General features: G+C 42.0%; 1 protein-coding gene across 1 annotated transcript in view; it reads left to right on the top strand.

Annotated features, from left to right (window-relative positions):
* LOC117362907 (homocysteine S-methyltransferase 1-like) overlaps positions 1-14,746 on the top strand; it is a gene marked incomplete at its 5' end in the record, with an annotated part of 574,442 nt that overhangs the window by 251,603 nt on the left and 308,093 nt on the right. The gene's annotated exons all lie outside the window — the stretch shown is intronic.

Here is a 14,746-nt window from a genome sequence, read left to right as displayed (position 1 = left end):
GGGGGTATCAGTACATTCTAGTAGTGATGGATATTGCCACCAGGTTCCCATGGGCATTTCCCTTGAGAAGGATATCTATGCAAAATATTACTAGGGAATTGGTCAGTTTATTTTGTTCAGTAGGGTTCCCCAAAGAGGTGCTGATGGATCAGGGAAGTAATTTCGTTTCCCGTGAGATGGAATCTTTTTGGCAAAGATTTGGGATAAGGCATATTAAGACGGCGGCTTACCATCCTCAGGGAAATGGTTTAGTGGAATGATTTAATCAGACCCTTAAACTGATGCTCAGGAAGGTAGCTAGTAAAGAGTTAACTGATTGGGATCTGATAATACCTTGGGTACTATATGCCAGTAGGGAAAAGGTGCAGGTTTCAATAGGAATAAGTCCGTATGAAATGTTGTTTGGGAGAAAGCCTAGAGGTCTGCTGAATGTCCTTAAAGACAGGTTGGACCCTCCTCCAGAGTGTCAGGTAAATATAATATCCTACCTGGGGGACCTTAAACAATGCTTTAAGAGTCTGGTAGAAAAGGGTAAGACACAGATGATGAAAAGCCAGGAGAAACAAAAAACCTATTATGACAAAGGTGCTCAGAACCGTCAGTTGCAAGTAGGGGAGCAAGTCCTGGTCTTAATCCCCACAGATCCCCATAATTTCTTAGCACAATAGAAGGGGCCGGTCACCATAATCCAGCGAGTTAACGAGGTAGATTATAAAATCAAGGACAAAAGAGGCAGAGAACAAATCTATCATATAAACCTCCTTAAACCCTGGAGGGAACGTCAGACCTTAGCCCTCATTGCTCAAGCTTGTGAGGAGAATGAGTTTGGACCCCAGATAAGGGAATTTAATGTGACCGAGCAAGTGAGTATGGGAGAAGAACTTACCCAGACACAACAGAAGACAGTTAAGAGTCTGTTGAATGAGTTTGGAGATGTATTCTCTCCCATTCCTGGTAGTACAACGTTAGTAGATCACGACATCCAGACTCCTCTAGGACAGATAGTGAGAGTGAAGCTGTACCGCCTATCAGAGGAGAAAAAGGTCCTTGTACAAGAGTTGGTAGAGGAAATGTTAGCTCTAGGTGTGATAGAGCTGTCCCAAAGTCCGTAGGCTAGCCCTGTCGTGATTGTGCCCAAGGCTGATGGGTTACCTAGGTTCTGCATTGACTTTCGCCAACTGAACACCATTTCCCAGTTTGATGCTTTTCCCATGCCCAGAGTAGAAGAACTATTAGACAAGTTAGGGCAAGCTCAGTTTCTCACTACACTTGATCTTACAAAAGGTTATTGGCAGATACCTTTAACACCTGCTGCGAGGCCCAAGACTGCTTTTGGTACCCCTTTGGGCTTGTTTCAGTTTGTTAAAATGCCTTTTGGATTGCATGGCGCTGCTGCTTAATGCTAGCGCCTAATGGATCAAGTGCTGAGGGGGAATCAAGAATATGCTGCTGCCTACTTGGATGACATTGTCATTCATTCGCAATCCTGGGCTCAGCATATGGAGCAAGTGTGGGCAGTTCTACGTGCATTACGGAAGGCAGGGTTAACTGTCAACCCTAAGAAATGTGTGGGAAAGAAGGAAGTCAGGTATTTAGGATATCTGATAAGAGGGGGAGTAGTGAAACCGTTACTGGATAAAGTGCAATTTATTTGAGAGTACTCCGTACCTGAATCCAAGAAGCAATTACGGGGCTTCCTGGGATTGGTGGGGTATTACCGGCGGTTTATCCCACACTTTGCGACCCGGGCAAGCCCACTAACAGAAATGCTAAAAAAAAAAAAAATAGGCCAGACAAAGTACGTTGGGACCCCGAGAGTAGGAAGGCACTGGAGAACCTTAAGACTAGTCTGTGCTCAGAACCTGTATTATTCTGAACGCTGAATTATCATATCGTTGTGCAGTCCGCTGCGGCTCACAAGAGTTTACCTGTCACAGGTGATCTCAGACAACTTGCCTGGAGCTTGCCGGTCACAAAGTTCTTCTTTACCCAACGTGTGGTGGACACCTGGAATGCGCTTCCAGAAGTAATAGGGCAGAGTACGGTACTGGGGTTTAAGAAAGGATTGGACAATTTCCTGCTGGAAAAGGGGATAGAAGGGTATAGATAGAGGATTACTGCACAGGTCCTGGACTTGTTGGGCCGCCGCGTAAGCAGACTGCTGGGCACAATGGACCTCAGGTCTGACCCAGCGGAGGCATTGCTTATGTTCCATTTCAGCGACACACATGATGGTACTCCTAGGTCACATAGCCTCCAAAGTACACGTGACTCCTTTTGCCAGACTTCACCTCAGAATTCCTCAGTGGACCCTGGCATCCCAATGGACGCAGGTTTCTCGACACATCACAGTCACTCCTTCTTTGAAGCAGTCTCTCCGTTGGTGGATGCTCTCTTCCAATCTTTCCAGAGGTTTGCTTTTTCAAATGCTCCCTCATCAGAAGGTCTTCACAACAGACTCTTCGACCTACACTTGGGGCGCTCATCTCGATGGTCTCCGTACTCAAGACCTCTGGACCAGTGCGGATCATCAGTGTCATATCAATCAGTTTGAACTCAGCGATCCTCAAAGCTCTCCATGCTTTTCAACATCTGGTTCACGACAAAGTAGTCCTTATTCGGACGGACAACCAAGTCGCCATTTATTATGTCAACAAACAGGGAGGGACAGGGTCTGCCTCCCTTTGTCAAGAAGCTCTGGAGGTTTAGGACTGGGCAATCCGCCACAACACCTTCCTCAAAGCTGTCTACATTCAAGGGGCAAAGAATTGCTTTGTGGACAACTTGAGTCATCTACTGCAACCTCATGAATGGACACTCCATTCTTCGCCTCTTTCATCACATTTTTTCACAGTGGGGAATGCCTCAGATAGACCTCTTTGCGGCTCCCCACAACTACAAACTGCCTCAGTTCTGCTCCAGGATATACTCTCCTCAGCGCCTCGAGGCAGATGCTTTTCTTCTGGAATGGATGAATCTCTTCCTCTATGCATTCCCTCCATTCCCTCTCATTCTCAAGACTCTGGTCAAGTTGAAAAACGATCCTGCCACCATGATTCTGATTGCTCCTCGATGGCCGAGACAACCTTGGTACTCTTTTCTACTTCAACTCAGCAGCAGGGAGCCATACCTTCTACCAGTTTTTCCTTCTCTGCTTACACAGAGTCAAGGATCTCTGCTTCATCCCAACCTGCAGTCTCTACACCTGACAGCTTGGTACCTCTCAACATAACCCCTCTTCAGTTTTCTCAATCTGTAAGAGACGTTTTAGAGGCTTCTAGAAAGCTCACCACTAGCCAATGCTATCACCAAAAATGGACTAGATTTTCTACATGGTGTTTTTCTCATGATAAGGAGCCTCAGCATCCCTCCTTATCTTCTGTTTTGTACTATCTTTTGCACTTATTCAATTCTGGCCTCAAGTCTACATCTATACGAGTCCATCTTAGTGCAATTGCAGCTTTCCATCAGTCTATTGAAGGGAAACCCCTCTCTGCTCATCCGGTGGTTTCCAGATTCCTTACTCAACTCATGAAGCCTCCATTTGAAACAATTGTTAAGGCTCATCTGAAGTATCTCCCTTGGAAAGTGGTGTTTCTCATTGTCTTCACTTCTGCTTGACGAATCAGTGAGCTGCAAGCTTTAGTTGCTGACCCACTATTCACGGTGTTCCATTATGACAAAGTGGTTCTTCGTACTCATCCTAAATTCCTACCTAAAGTGGTCTCGGAATTTCATCTCAACCAATCTATCGTACTTCCAGTGTTTTTTCCAAAGCCTCATCCTCATCCTGGAGAATCAGCTCTTCATACTCTGGAATGTAAACGTGCTTTGGCCTTCTATTTGGAACGCACCAAACCACACAGAACTGCTCAAATTTTTGTTTCTTTCGACCCAAATAAATTGGGACATCCTATTTCTAAGCGTACCATCTCCAATTGGATGGCGGCTTGTATCTCTTTCTGCTATGCCCAGGCTGGATTACCCCTTCACGGTAAAGTCACAGCCCATAAAGTCAGAGCTATGGCAGTTTCAGTAGCTTTCCTCAGATCTACACCTATTGAGGACATTTGTAAGGCTGCTACTTGGTCCTCAGTTCATACCTTCACTTCTCACTATTGTCTGGATGCTTTCTCCAGACGGGATGGACAGTTTGACCAACAGTATTACAAAATTTATTCTCTTAAATTGCCAACACTCCCACCATCCCATTCTGGTTAGCTTGGTGGTCACCCATATGTGTGAATACCTGCCTGCTTGTCCTTGGATAAAGCACAGTTACTTACCGTAACAGGTGTTATCCAGGGACAGCAGGCAGCTATTCTCACAACCCACCCACCTCCCCTAGTTGGCTTCTCTGCTAGCTATCTGAACTGAGGAGACGCGCCCTGTGCTGGGCGGTAGGCACTCGCGCATGTGCGGTGCGGGCGACTTGAAACTTCGAGTTTCTTCAAGCAAGTCTGCTTTTGAAGCGTCCACATTCGGGCTCCGTTGGTGACGTCACCCATATGTGAGAATAGCTGCCTGCTGTCCCTGGATAACACCTGTTACGGTAAGTAACTGTGCTTTGTCAGAATTGTCAGAATGGCTTAAAGTTCAAGTATGGCATATAATGCAGGTCCCTGGACTTTCCCTGCTTAGTCCTCTTCACCAGGGTTCAAATAAACAGAAATGCCATGAAAATAAACTTCCAAACAATGAGAGCAAATTGCATCACAAAGCAGATAAATGAAGTGGAAACTTTAGAAATAAAGTTCCAGGCTTTTCAGCTAACCTAGTTGGGTAACGTGTATAGTTTTCAGAGCAGACTCCTAGGCTCATTAGCATCAGCTGAGCTTCCCAGCCGACAGAGCACAGCAGGATATTAGGTAAGCTGGTAGGTTTACAAAGGCTTTAACCCAGAGGCTTCACGATATCAAAGATACAGTCCCTTTAGCAAACAACAATCTCTGGGCAGTCCCAGAGTGAGAGGTTTTCCTTCTCTCCCTAATCAGTGACACCTGGGCTCTGGTTGCAGAGAGCCATCACTCAAACGCAGCTTAGGGAGACAGATTCTTGGCTCTTTTTTAGCTTATGGACTAACCTCCATTCTCTCTGGGTTACAGTCAGCAGTGTCCATAGCTTCCTCTTTTCCAGCAGCTGGGCTCAAGCTCGGGAAGTCCTCTGCCATCTCCACGTCCTCACTACTGTGGGGTTGAGGAGGGAGACTTCTCTTCTCATCTGCCTGTTTGCACTGCTGATGGTCATGCCTTTGCCTTGGTTCCACAGCTTCCCCTCCGTTCCTGCTCTCCTCTCTGTGATTTAGGGCTCTGCTTTTACGTGTGTCATAGCCCCACCTCTCTCTCCTAGGAGCAGGGGGGTTGGGCAGGAAATCCCTAGGGAAATAACTCTGGTTTCTCCTAGGCTGATAATGTGCATACCTTGCAGGACTAGGACTCCACTTCCCAGTAAAAATCCTATCAGTCCTATTATGATATGGCACTCTCTGCTGGATATTCTTAGGCTCATACCTTTCCTGCTCTACCTCACTGTCGGAGGGGTAGTCAGCCATTTCCATATCCTTACTTTTAATCTAGTCAGCTCTCCTGACCAGGGACCGTGCTCTGCTTTTATCCACTACAGGATCAAAGCTGGCTACGGGTTTGTCACAGTATATATGAAAAATGGATAGAAAAAATGGTGTTACAATTAGTACTATTATGGGGGCGGGGTCTGGGGAGGAGATTGGGTGGAGATGGGCACGACTTAGCCCAGTATTCTTCAACTGCTGGTCCGCGGGCCAGTGCTGGTCCACAAAATAATTATTTTATTTCCACCGGTCCATAGGTGTCAAAAGGTTGAAGAACATTGATCTACAGAACTCCAGGCAACATTGAAGTCTCTCAGGGCTGGATCCGCCCTGGGTAGTGATGGATTCACAATGGAGTTTTTCAAATCTTTTCAAAATTTACTATTACCTCATCTTTTATGTTTAAATGATTTTTATTATTCCAGCAGTAAGAAGCAAATACAAACAGTAGTACCATTCAGGAAATAACATTTTCAACAATATAATCAGTTCCCCTCCCAACCCCCCTTCTCCCCTCCCCAAGAATCCATGGCCAGTCCAACAGCTGAGAGTGGGAATAAAATCTTAAAGATTCAAAAGTCTACTGCGAGCATGCGGTGTGAGGTCCTGCCAGAAGTGCTCCCACACCTGACAAAATTTGCGACCCGGGCCAAGAGTCAAGTCTCCCACCATGCGTCTCTCCTGTGTTGCGTGCACTGTCATTAGGGATCTCCATTGTGCATATGACGGGGGATCACGAGAGAGCCAGTTGGTGAGGATGACTTTTTTTCCCATCAAAAGGGCTCTGGAGATAAATGCTGACATTCCCCTGGGTTTGGGCGAGGCTATATTATAAAATCCAAATAACGCCCTCGGTTGCGGAAGCCATCGCCTTCCCCAAAGCGATGTGGTATATAGGCCAAGATGTCTCCAAAACTGTTGGATTGCGGGGCAGGCCCAAAACATGTGACTCAAAGATGCGTGAGCCTGATTGCATTTCGGGCAAGAATGCGACGCAGTAATCCCCATCTGGGCTGCACGTTCCGGTGGAATGTAAAGTCTAAGAACAATTTTCAATTGCATTTCCCATTGAGTAATATTGGGTGACATCTTCTGAATGTTCTTCAGAACCCTTTGTAACGGGGGCGCTAGAGGGCGCGATAGGAAATGGCAGCATAGTCAGTGAGCTCTGACAATATAAAGAAAATAATCGAAATAAAATCAGAGATATCCTATTTGGATTTTCAATTTCTTTAGCCCTCTACATTTGCCTTTTCTGATGGCCACTTCTAAGGTGGGCAAACGCCACAAACCGGAGCCTACAACGCCTCAAAAAGCAACAGAAGACAAATCTGATCCGGAGTCTAACCATGCGCTCCTCACAGAGCTGCGTGCCATAAAAGAAATTGTTAATGAAACAAAAGAAGACACCACGGAGATAAAACAAGATCTTACTGAGCTGAAACAGGACTTTGCACAACTATCTTCCCGGCTGGATAACGTTGAAGCTATTCAAACATCTTCTCAGGCTGCTATTAAAAGCATGCAAGTGCAGCTGAAAAAAATGCCACAGTTGGAAAAAGATCTTGAAGATCTTCAGCTCAGATCTCGTAGAAATAACTTACGTGTGCTCGGGATCCCTGAAGGTAAAGAAGGAGCTGATATCTTATCTTTTATGGAAAAGCTGATTCCTGACATCTTGGATTTACACTTTACAAGAGAATTTGAATTGGAAAGGGCTCACAGGGTCCCATCGTTTCGCCCGACGAATGCCAGATATCCCAGAGCCATCATTGTGAAGTTCCTGCGCTACACTCAACTTTCTGAAGTTATGCAGCGTGCTAAGGTGAAATCACCTCTCAAGTTGGACACCCACACTGTTCTATTTGTACCGGATCTTACAAAAAATGCGGCGCAGAGAAGAAAACAACTACTTACCTACCGCCCGAGGCTCAAGGAGCTTAAAGCTCAATTCGGTCTGCTGTTCCCTGCCACGATGAGGGTCACGCTCAATAATCAGACCAAAAACTTCACTGACCCACAACTTTTGTCCGACTACCTGGAGGAACTCAGCCCGACTACTATTGACAGAGTTTAACCTGCCTTTGCTCCTCGGGCACATCGCTGGAGTCCCTAGTGATTGTTGCTGGGGTCTGAGCACAGCATGGTGGCCATGTTTTTACAGCCTCGTGGAAGCTTATCTCTCACTACAAACTGTATCTTCGGTTGGACTTCAGGCATTTATCACTTAATTATAATGTTTTCGATTCCTTCTTTTCTTTTTCCCTTTATTCTATTATGTTCTTACCTTATAACTGTGATGATTATGCTGGTATTAATTACTGCTTTCTTTTAGTTTATCGAAGCCTCATTAATTATTCATACTTGTAGTTCTAGTATTTGTGTTGTTTTTTACCGGTGCAATGGGTCCATGAATTGTTTTTAATGTATTTTTTTTTTATCCTGATCGATGAAATTGCTTTTCTAGCTTCTTGGTTATTTTTTTTTTTTGTTTTCTCTTCTTCCCTTTATCTGTTTCATTCGATGATTAAATTTGCCTTTTCTATTTTCCTATTAACTATACCTTCACAATTAAGTGTGTATGTCAATGTTCTTTCTCCCCTAATTTTAAATCAGTAATTGTTCGTCGGTTCTCAGGGTTTTCATCAACTTTAATGGGTTTAGTTCGGTATGTTTAATCAATTTTTAGCTCTCCATGAATTATTAATGAATTTTACACTGTCACATGTATTTTCTCGGCAGGCATGATTCTCCTTATGCTGTATAATTTCTTAGTTTTTTGTCGTTCTCCTTTTGATTCAGCCGGATCATGAATTGTTCCTCTTTTGCCTTAGAGTTTCATTAATTATTCTATTTTATCTATACGCTCTTTTGTCTTCAATGTGCACATATGTACTGTTTTGTCCTGTCTGCATCATTTTTAAGGTACTGTTTGGCTCTCTCTAATGAATTCTTTCTACGTTTTTTACACTTCTATTATTTATTACTGCTGGTGCTATCATTTACTCTTTTCTCTCTTTGACATTACCCTTGCCATTGCTAGATATAATTAATTCCCTAGATGTTTTTCCTTTCTCATTTACTAGTTCACTTGATTTTGTCCGCATCTGTGAGTTATTGTGATTCTTATAATGTACCTGCTCCATTATTCATAAAATGAATTATTAACGTATTTTACACTGTATTATAAATTATACCTGACTACATGAAATTACCTTTATGATAATTTATTTTGATATACCATCTCCCCATCCTCCTTTTTTTCCATATTACTCACTCTTGTATTAATTATACCTGTTCATTATGGGTAAGGCTATTAATTTCCTATCTATTCATTATTTATTTTCTTAATCAATAATCCCAGGTATGTGTCTTTGGTCTTCATGTATTCTCTGTTGCTTGGATTACCACATTGATTTATAGTGTATTTATTTCTCTTAATTGTTTTTTCTACAGTATTATTATTAATTTCAGTTTAGGTTGTCTTTATTCAGTTATTGTCTCCTTTATGTTTTTTTTTTTTTTTCTTCTCTCGCTTCCTTATTTCAAGGCATAAATTACTTGTATCTGACTACTAATTGTGGCATACACTGTTAATCACCTTTTCTGACTGATATATTGGCTATATTATACTGTGTCTGATTAGGTATTTCTTACTGATAACTTTCAATTTGTCACATGGAACGGTCATGCCTATATATGTTTGTATTGTATGGTCTGGATTATACTGAGCTTTGGCTACCCTCAGATGTTCACACTAAATTTGACTGAGGGATACATGTCGTCATGCTGTGTGGTGTTTCCCCCTTAATATCTTTGACTGGTTCTTTCTGGGTGTCTCCTATTCAAGGGTCGCCCTGGATGTTGTAATAGGCATGGTCCTATAGTTTACTTCTGTGTTCATATTCCACTGTTATGTTAAGCAGATTATTTGCTTTATTGCTAAGTGTCATTCTTTCGATGGTTTCCTGTTGTCATTACTTGACATCATCATTATTCATCATATGTTGCTTATGTGCAAGGTTACTTGAATGTGACTTTGCCTAACCCTGCACTCTTTTCTCACTATGTTCATATATTGCTCACAATGGGCTTAATGGTTATGTTTCAAAAAGGATACTGTAATGTTATTGTCGGCGCACTGATTGCGCTTCCCTTATGCTTCCTCTTCCCATGGAGTATAGTTGTCATTTGTCCTTTTCAGGACATGGCAGCTTATATGTACGTCTGTACTACAATTTATTGATCTTAAGTCATGCATACTGTACCTTCTCACACTATTCACATGTTGATATATGCAATAGCATTGTTGTCTCTCTGATTAATCTCTCCTACATCTCAGAATGGTAAAACTATTGTCTTTAAATGTCAAAGGGTTTAATAATCCCATCAAACGGAAAAAAATATTAGATTATGTTTCTAAAAAATCCCCAGATATTGTATGTCTTCAAGAAACACATTTAACTATGCCAGAATCAGCTAAACTGAAGACCAACTGGTCACTACCTGTTATTGCATCACCTGCTATCAATAAAAAGAATGGCACGGCTTTGTTGGTTAGAAAATGTGATCACATTAAAATACTATCCTACACTACAGATACTGAAGGACGTTGGATTCTTGCTAAGCTCCTCATTCATCAGAAAGAGATATCCTTGTTGAATATATATGCGCCCAATCAAGATAAACCAGAATTTTTTGACAGTCTTTTAGGCTCGCTGCTTGAAGATAAAGCGCATCATCATATATTAACTGGTGATTTTAATCTAATTTTGGATCCGGCTATTGACAGAAAATCAGCTGCTTCTCACAACTAAAATTAGTGGATCCATGGCGGCTCTTGAATGGGGAAGACAGGCAATATACTTTTTACTCTGCTCCTCACAACTCGTACTCGAGATTGGATTATTTCTTACTCAGTAACAACCTCTTGAATTCAGTATCACATGCAGATATTCATGAGATATCAGTCTCGGACCATGCTGCCATAGAATTAACTATTGATGGCGACTCCTTCTCATCAAAAGGGAAGACATGGCGGTTTAATAATGCTTTATTACTTGAAGAGGACTTCATGAAAGATGTTAGAGCGGCGATTTCTGAATACTTTAAGTTTAATACTACAGTTGATGTTAGTTGGCCGACCTTATGGGACGCTCTTAAAGCCACGCTCAGAGGCTCCATTATTTCTTACCAGGCTCGTCAATCTAAACAGCACACCAAACAACTCTTAGTTCATGTAAACACCATTAAAGAATTGGAACGGAATCATCAAACTAACCCATCTGATATGAAAACCTTACAGCTGTTACATCATGAGAGACTTTGCTATAATTTACTACTAAGTAAAAAAGCTGGGAATGCTCTTTTCATGCAAAAAGCTAATTATCATTGTACTTCAAATAAAGCTGGCAGAGCATTGGCTCAATATCTGAAAATTCAGGGGGAACGTTTAACTATATCTGCCATCAATGGTGAGGATGGGTCTATTACAACGGATCCTCTTTTGATCTCCCAATCATTTAGTCAATTTTACGAGCGGCTGTATACTTCGGAAGTCACCAATCCTGACCCCTCGAAGATATTGACAAAAGCACCTCATCCTACTCTTACAGGCGAGGATAACACGGTCTTATCTATGAATATAACAGAGGCTGACATCGGCCTGGTTTTACATCACATGGCTAAACGGAAAGCCCCCGGACCCGATGGTTTCACATCTGAATTTTATGCTGCTTTTCAAAACGAACTGGCTCCTCATTTAATTGACCTCTTTGATTACTTTATACGTACTGGAGATGTGAGAGGTACATTTACTGAAGCAAGCATTATAGTATTGCCCAAACTTGGCAAGGATCATCGTCAAGTGGCCAACTACCGTCCGTTATCCTTAATCAATGTTGATGCAAAAATATATGCAAAAATCCTTGCATCCCGCCTGCAGTCCTTGCTTCCTAAATTAATTGGTGCTGATCAAAATGGCTTCATGTTGAATAGACTCTCCAGTGACAACTCACGCATGTTTGCGAACGTCATACTTCATGCTAATACACAAAAATCTCCACTAATTGCTTTAGCATTAGATGCCGAAAAGGCGTTTGATAGAGTGGAATGGGATTACCTCTTCATGGCTCTTCGGTGGTTTGGCTTTGATGATTCTTCCATTCAAATGATCAAAGTTCTCTATTCAGCACCTACAACAAATGTACGCATCAATGGTTACTCATCTGCTCCATTTAAACCAACTAGAGGTACGAGACAAGGGTGCCCTCTGTCACCCCTGCTCTTCAACCTGGCATTGGAGCCCTTCTTACATTCCATCAGAACTAATGATCGTATTTGTGGGGTACGCTGTGGAGAAGCTGAAGTAAAGTTCTCAGCATATGCTGATGATGTTCTCCTTTATTTATCTCCTGAGTCCATCCCTGCTCTACTCTCTCTTATCGATGATTTCTCCGTGATTTCTGGCTACAAACTAAACAACAGTAAAACGGAACTTATGCCCTTAAACTCTCATGTTCATAAGCATTTACTTACTCAATATGGTTTCCGATGGTCTGACTCATCATTGACTTATCTGGGCATCCCGTTTGGCAAGTCTCTAGACTCCACCATTGAAAATTGCACATCTCAGCTATTGCAGTCTATCAAGTCTCAAATTCTTAAATGGAATCCACTGAATCTTTCTTGGTGGGGTCGATTAGCATCGATCAAAATGGTGTTGACGCCTAAAATTTTATATACTCTGTGCATGCTGCCTACACTTTTACCCTTGTCGGTTTATAAACAACTGGAATCATTACTTACCAAGTTTTTGTGGAACAATAACATACCCAGAATTGCTCTACACAAATTAAAACAGGGAAGAAATAGTGGGGGTGTGAACTTCCCTGATCTTCTGGATTATCATTACGCCTTTTTGTCTCGTCATGGTGTTCGATGGCTACTATCTGAAGACTTCACAACTGATACCAATCGCTGGCTTGATTTTGAACGAGCAAGATACTCTCCTTACAGACTACAACTACTCCCCTTCATGCTGCCACCTGCATCTCCTATCATTCGTGACCACATTCTATTATCAATGATCCAGGTTTTTAAAAGGTTGGAATCCTCGCTTGATATTAAATGGTTGGACACAACATCTGCTCCCCTCTGGCGCAACAGCTCAATCCGTATTGATAACAATATTGTGGATTGGAAATTGTGGCAGTCTGCGGGGGTATATCACATAAACCAGTTATGGGATGAAGAACAGTGGATCTCTTTTGACCAATTACATGCTAATTATGGTTTGAATGATACTCAGCAGTACCGCTGGTTACAGCTTAAGCACGCTATTGCGTCACATCTTAAACACCATACACTTCTCAATACTGTTCCACCACTGCTTCCGCTCTGTGCGTCCTTTCATAGTCCCAAAAAAGAAGCATCTAAATGGTATAAACACGCAAGACTTCAGAAATATCAACAACCACTTGATACGGAACATAAATGGGCATTAGATCTTCAACTGTCATTGGATGAAAATCAATGGGAACATTTGTGGTCACGTACTCATTCTATTAGTAAATCTGCATCCTTTCTCCAAACATCCTTATTTCTCAATCATAGGGCTTATTGGACTCCTAGTCGCCTGGCTCGATTCAAAGCAGGAGAATCGGATAAATGTTGGTCCTGCAACTCCTCTCAGGGTACACTTAAGCATATGCTATTCGACTGTCCGTTGTTACAACAGTTCTGGATAAGGGTTATAAATGACATTAATCAGCTACTTCAAACGTCCCTTCCTTGTTCATATAATTCTGTTATCCTAGGAAGTGTCAAATCATCTGACTTTTTGCACGAAGACGAGGACTGTCTTATTCATCTTCTCCTCTTGATTGCGGTCAAGATCATCCTTTCTAATTGGAAAGATCTGGAACGAGTGAGCTATGATAACTGGTGGAACACCATTTGCCTGACAGTTAAATACGAAAAAATAGCTGCTGAAAGATTAGGCTTGATGCATAAATTTAACAGGCTTTGGGGTCCATTATTACAATATGCTGATTCTCCATTTAAATCTCTAGCATAGTTCTTATCATTCAAGATGAAATTACATTAATATGCTCTTTGACTATACCTGATGTTATTATCGATAATCATATTTCCTCTATGCAGCATTATCTCAATGTTATTGATGCATTATTAGGGTACGTGCTTCCCCTTAGATTGTGTACAGTCATTACATCACTGTTTAAGTATAAGATATACTGATCTGTTCATTTCTCCCTTTTTCTTTTCCCTCTTCCTGGAAATTCTAATCCTTTATATTATTGATCCCCTGGTTTGGGGCATTGCTTTCTGATATGATATGTATCAATATGCGTATGGATGCAATGTTTTGATGTTTTACATCTGTATTATTTTATGTTATGAAATACAATCTTAATAAAAACTTATTGAACTTAAAAAAAAAGAACCCTTTGTAACTGTTGAGCAGTCAACTGGCAATGCAAGTCCTCAGCCCACGCTGTCGCTAATATATCCAGATTCGTACTTGGTTGGCAATCCCGGATCCCCACAATATGAAATCATAGAGGAATTCTCTGTTGGGCTGAAAGGCTGAAGAGTTCCGAAAGCGCCTCCCTGCAGACTTCTGTAAGGGCAGCCATTGGGAGGGACTGAACATAGTGACGGATCTGGTAATAGGCGAAGAGATCATTAGCCTGTAGGTCAAAAGTTCGTTGCAGCTCGGCAAATGTGACTAGGCTCCCCTCCTCTGAAAACAGGTGGAAAAGATATTGTAGACCTTGTGCTTGCCACCTAAGAAAGGTGGCATTTTGCATGCCCGGCTGGAAAGCTCCATTGCCCAGTATAGGCAAATATAAAGACACCCTAGAACAGTGTTCTTCAACCTTTTTACACCTGTGGACCGGCGGAAATAAAATAATTATTTCATGGACCGGCTAACTACTAAGACTGAAATTTTTTTAAAAAACCATCGCCGCCCCGTCCCCGCGAGCTCGGTTCCACAAACCATCTGATCCCATCCGCACAAGCCTGAAATAGATATGATTTTATATTTAACATATTTTATTAAAGTATAAAAAGAAACAGTATTCTATACAATTGTCATTTTATAAATACAAATAATACAGGGTAAAGATCAACAAAACCCCTGTCTCCCCTCCC

The sequence above is a fragment of the Geotrypetes seraphini genome, chromosome 6 (genome assembly GCF_902459505.1).
Source record: "Geotrypetes seraphini chromosome 6, aGeoSer1.1, whole genome shotgun sequence".
NCBI classification, from domain to species: Eukaryota; Metazoa; Chordata; class Amphibia; order Gymnophiona; family Dermophiidae; genus Geotrypetes; species Geotrypetes seraphini.
Note: the sequence above shows the minus strand (reverse complement) of the source record. Positions and strands in the feature narration are given on the sequence as shown.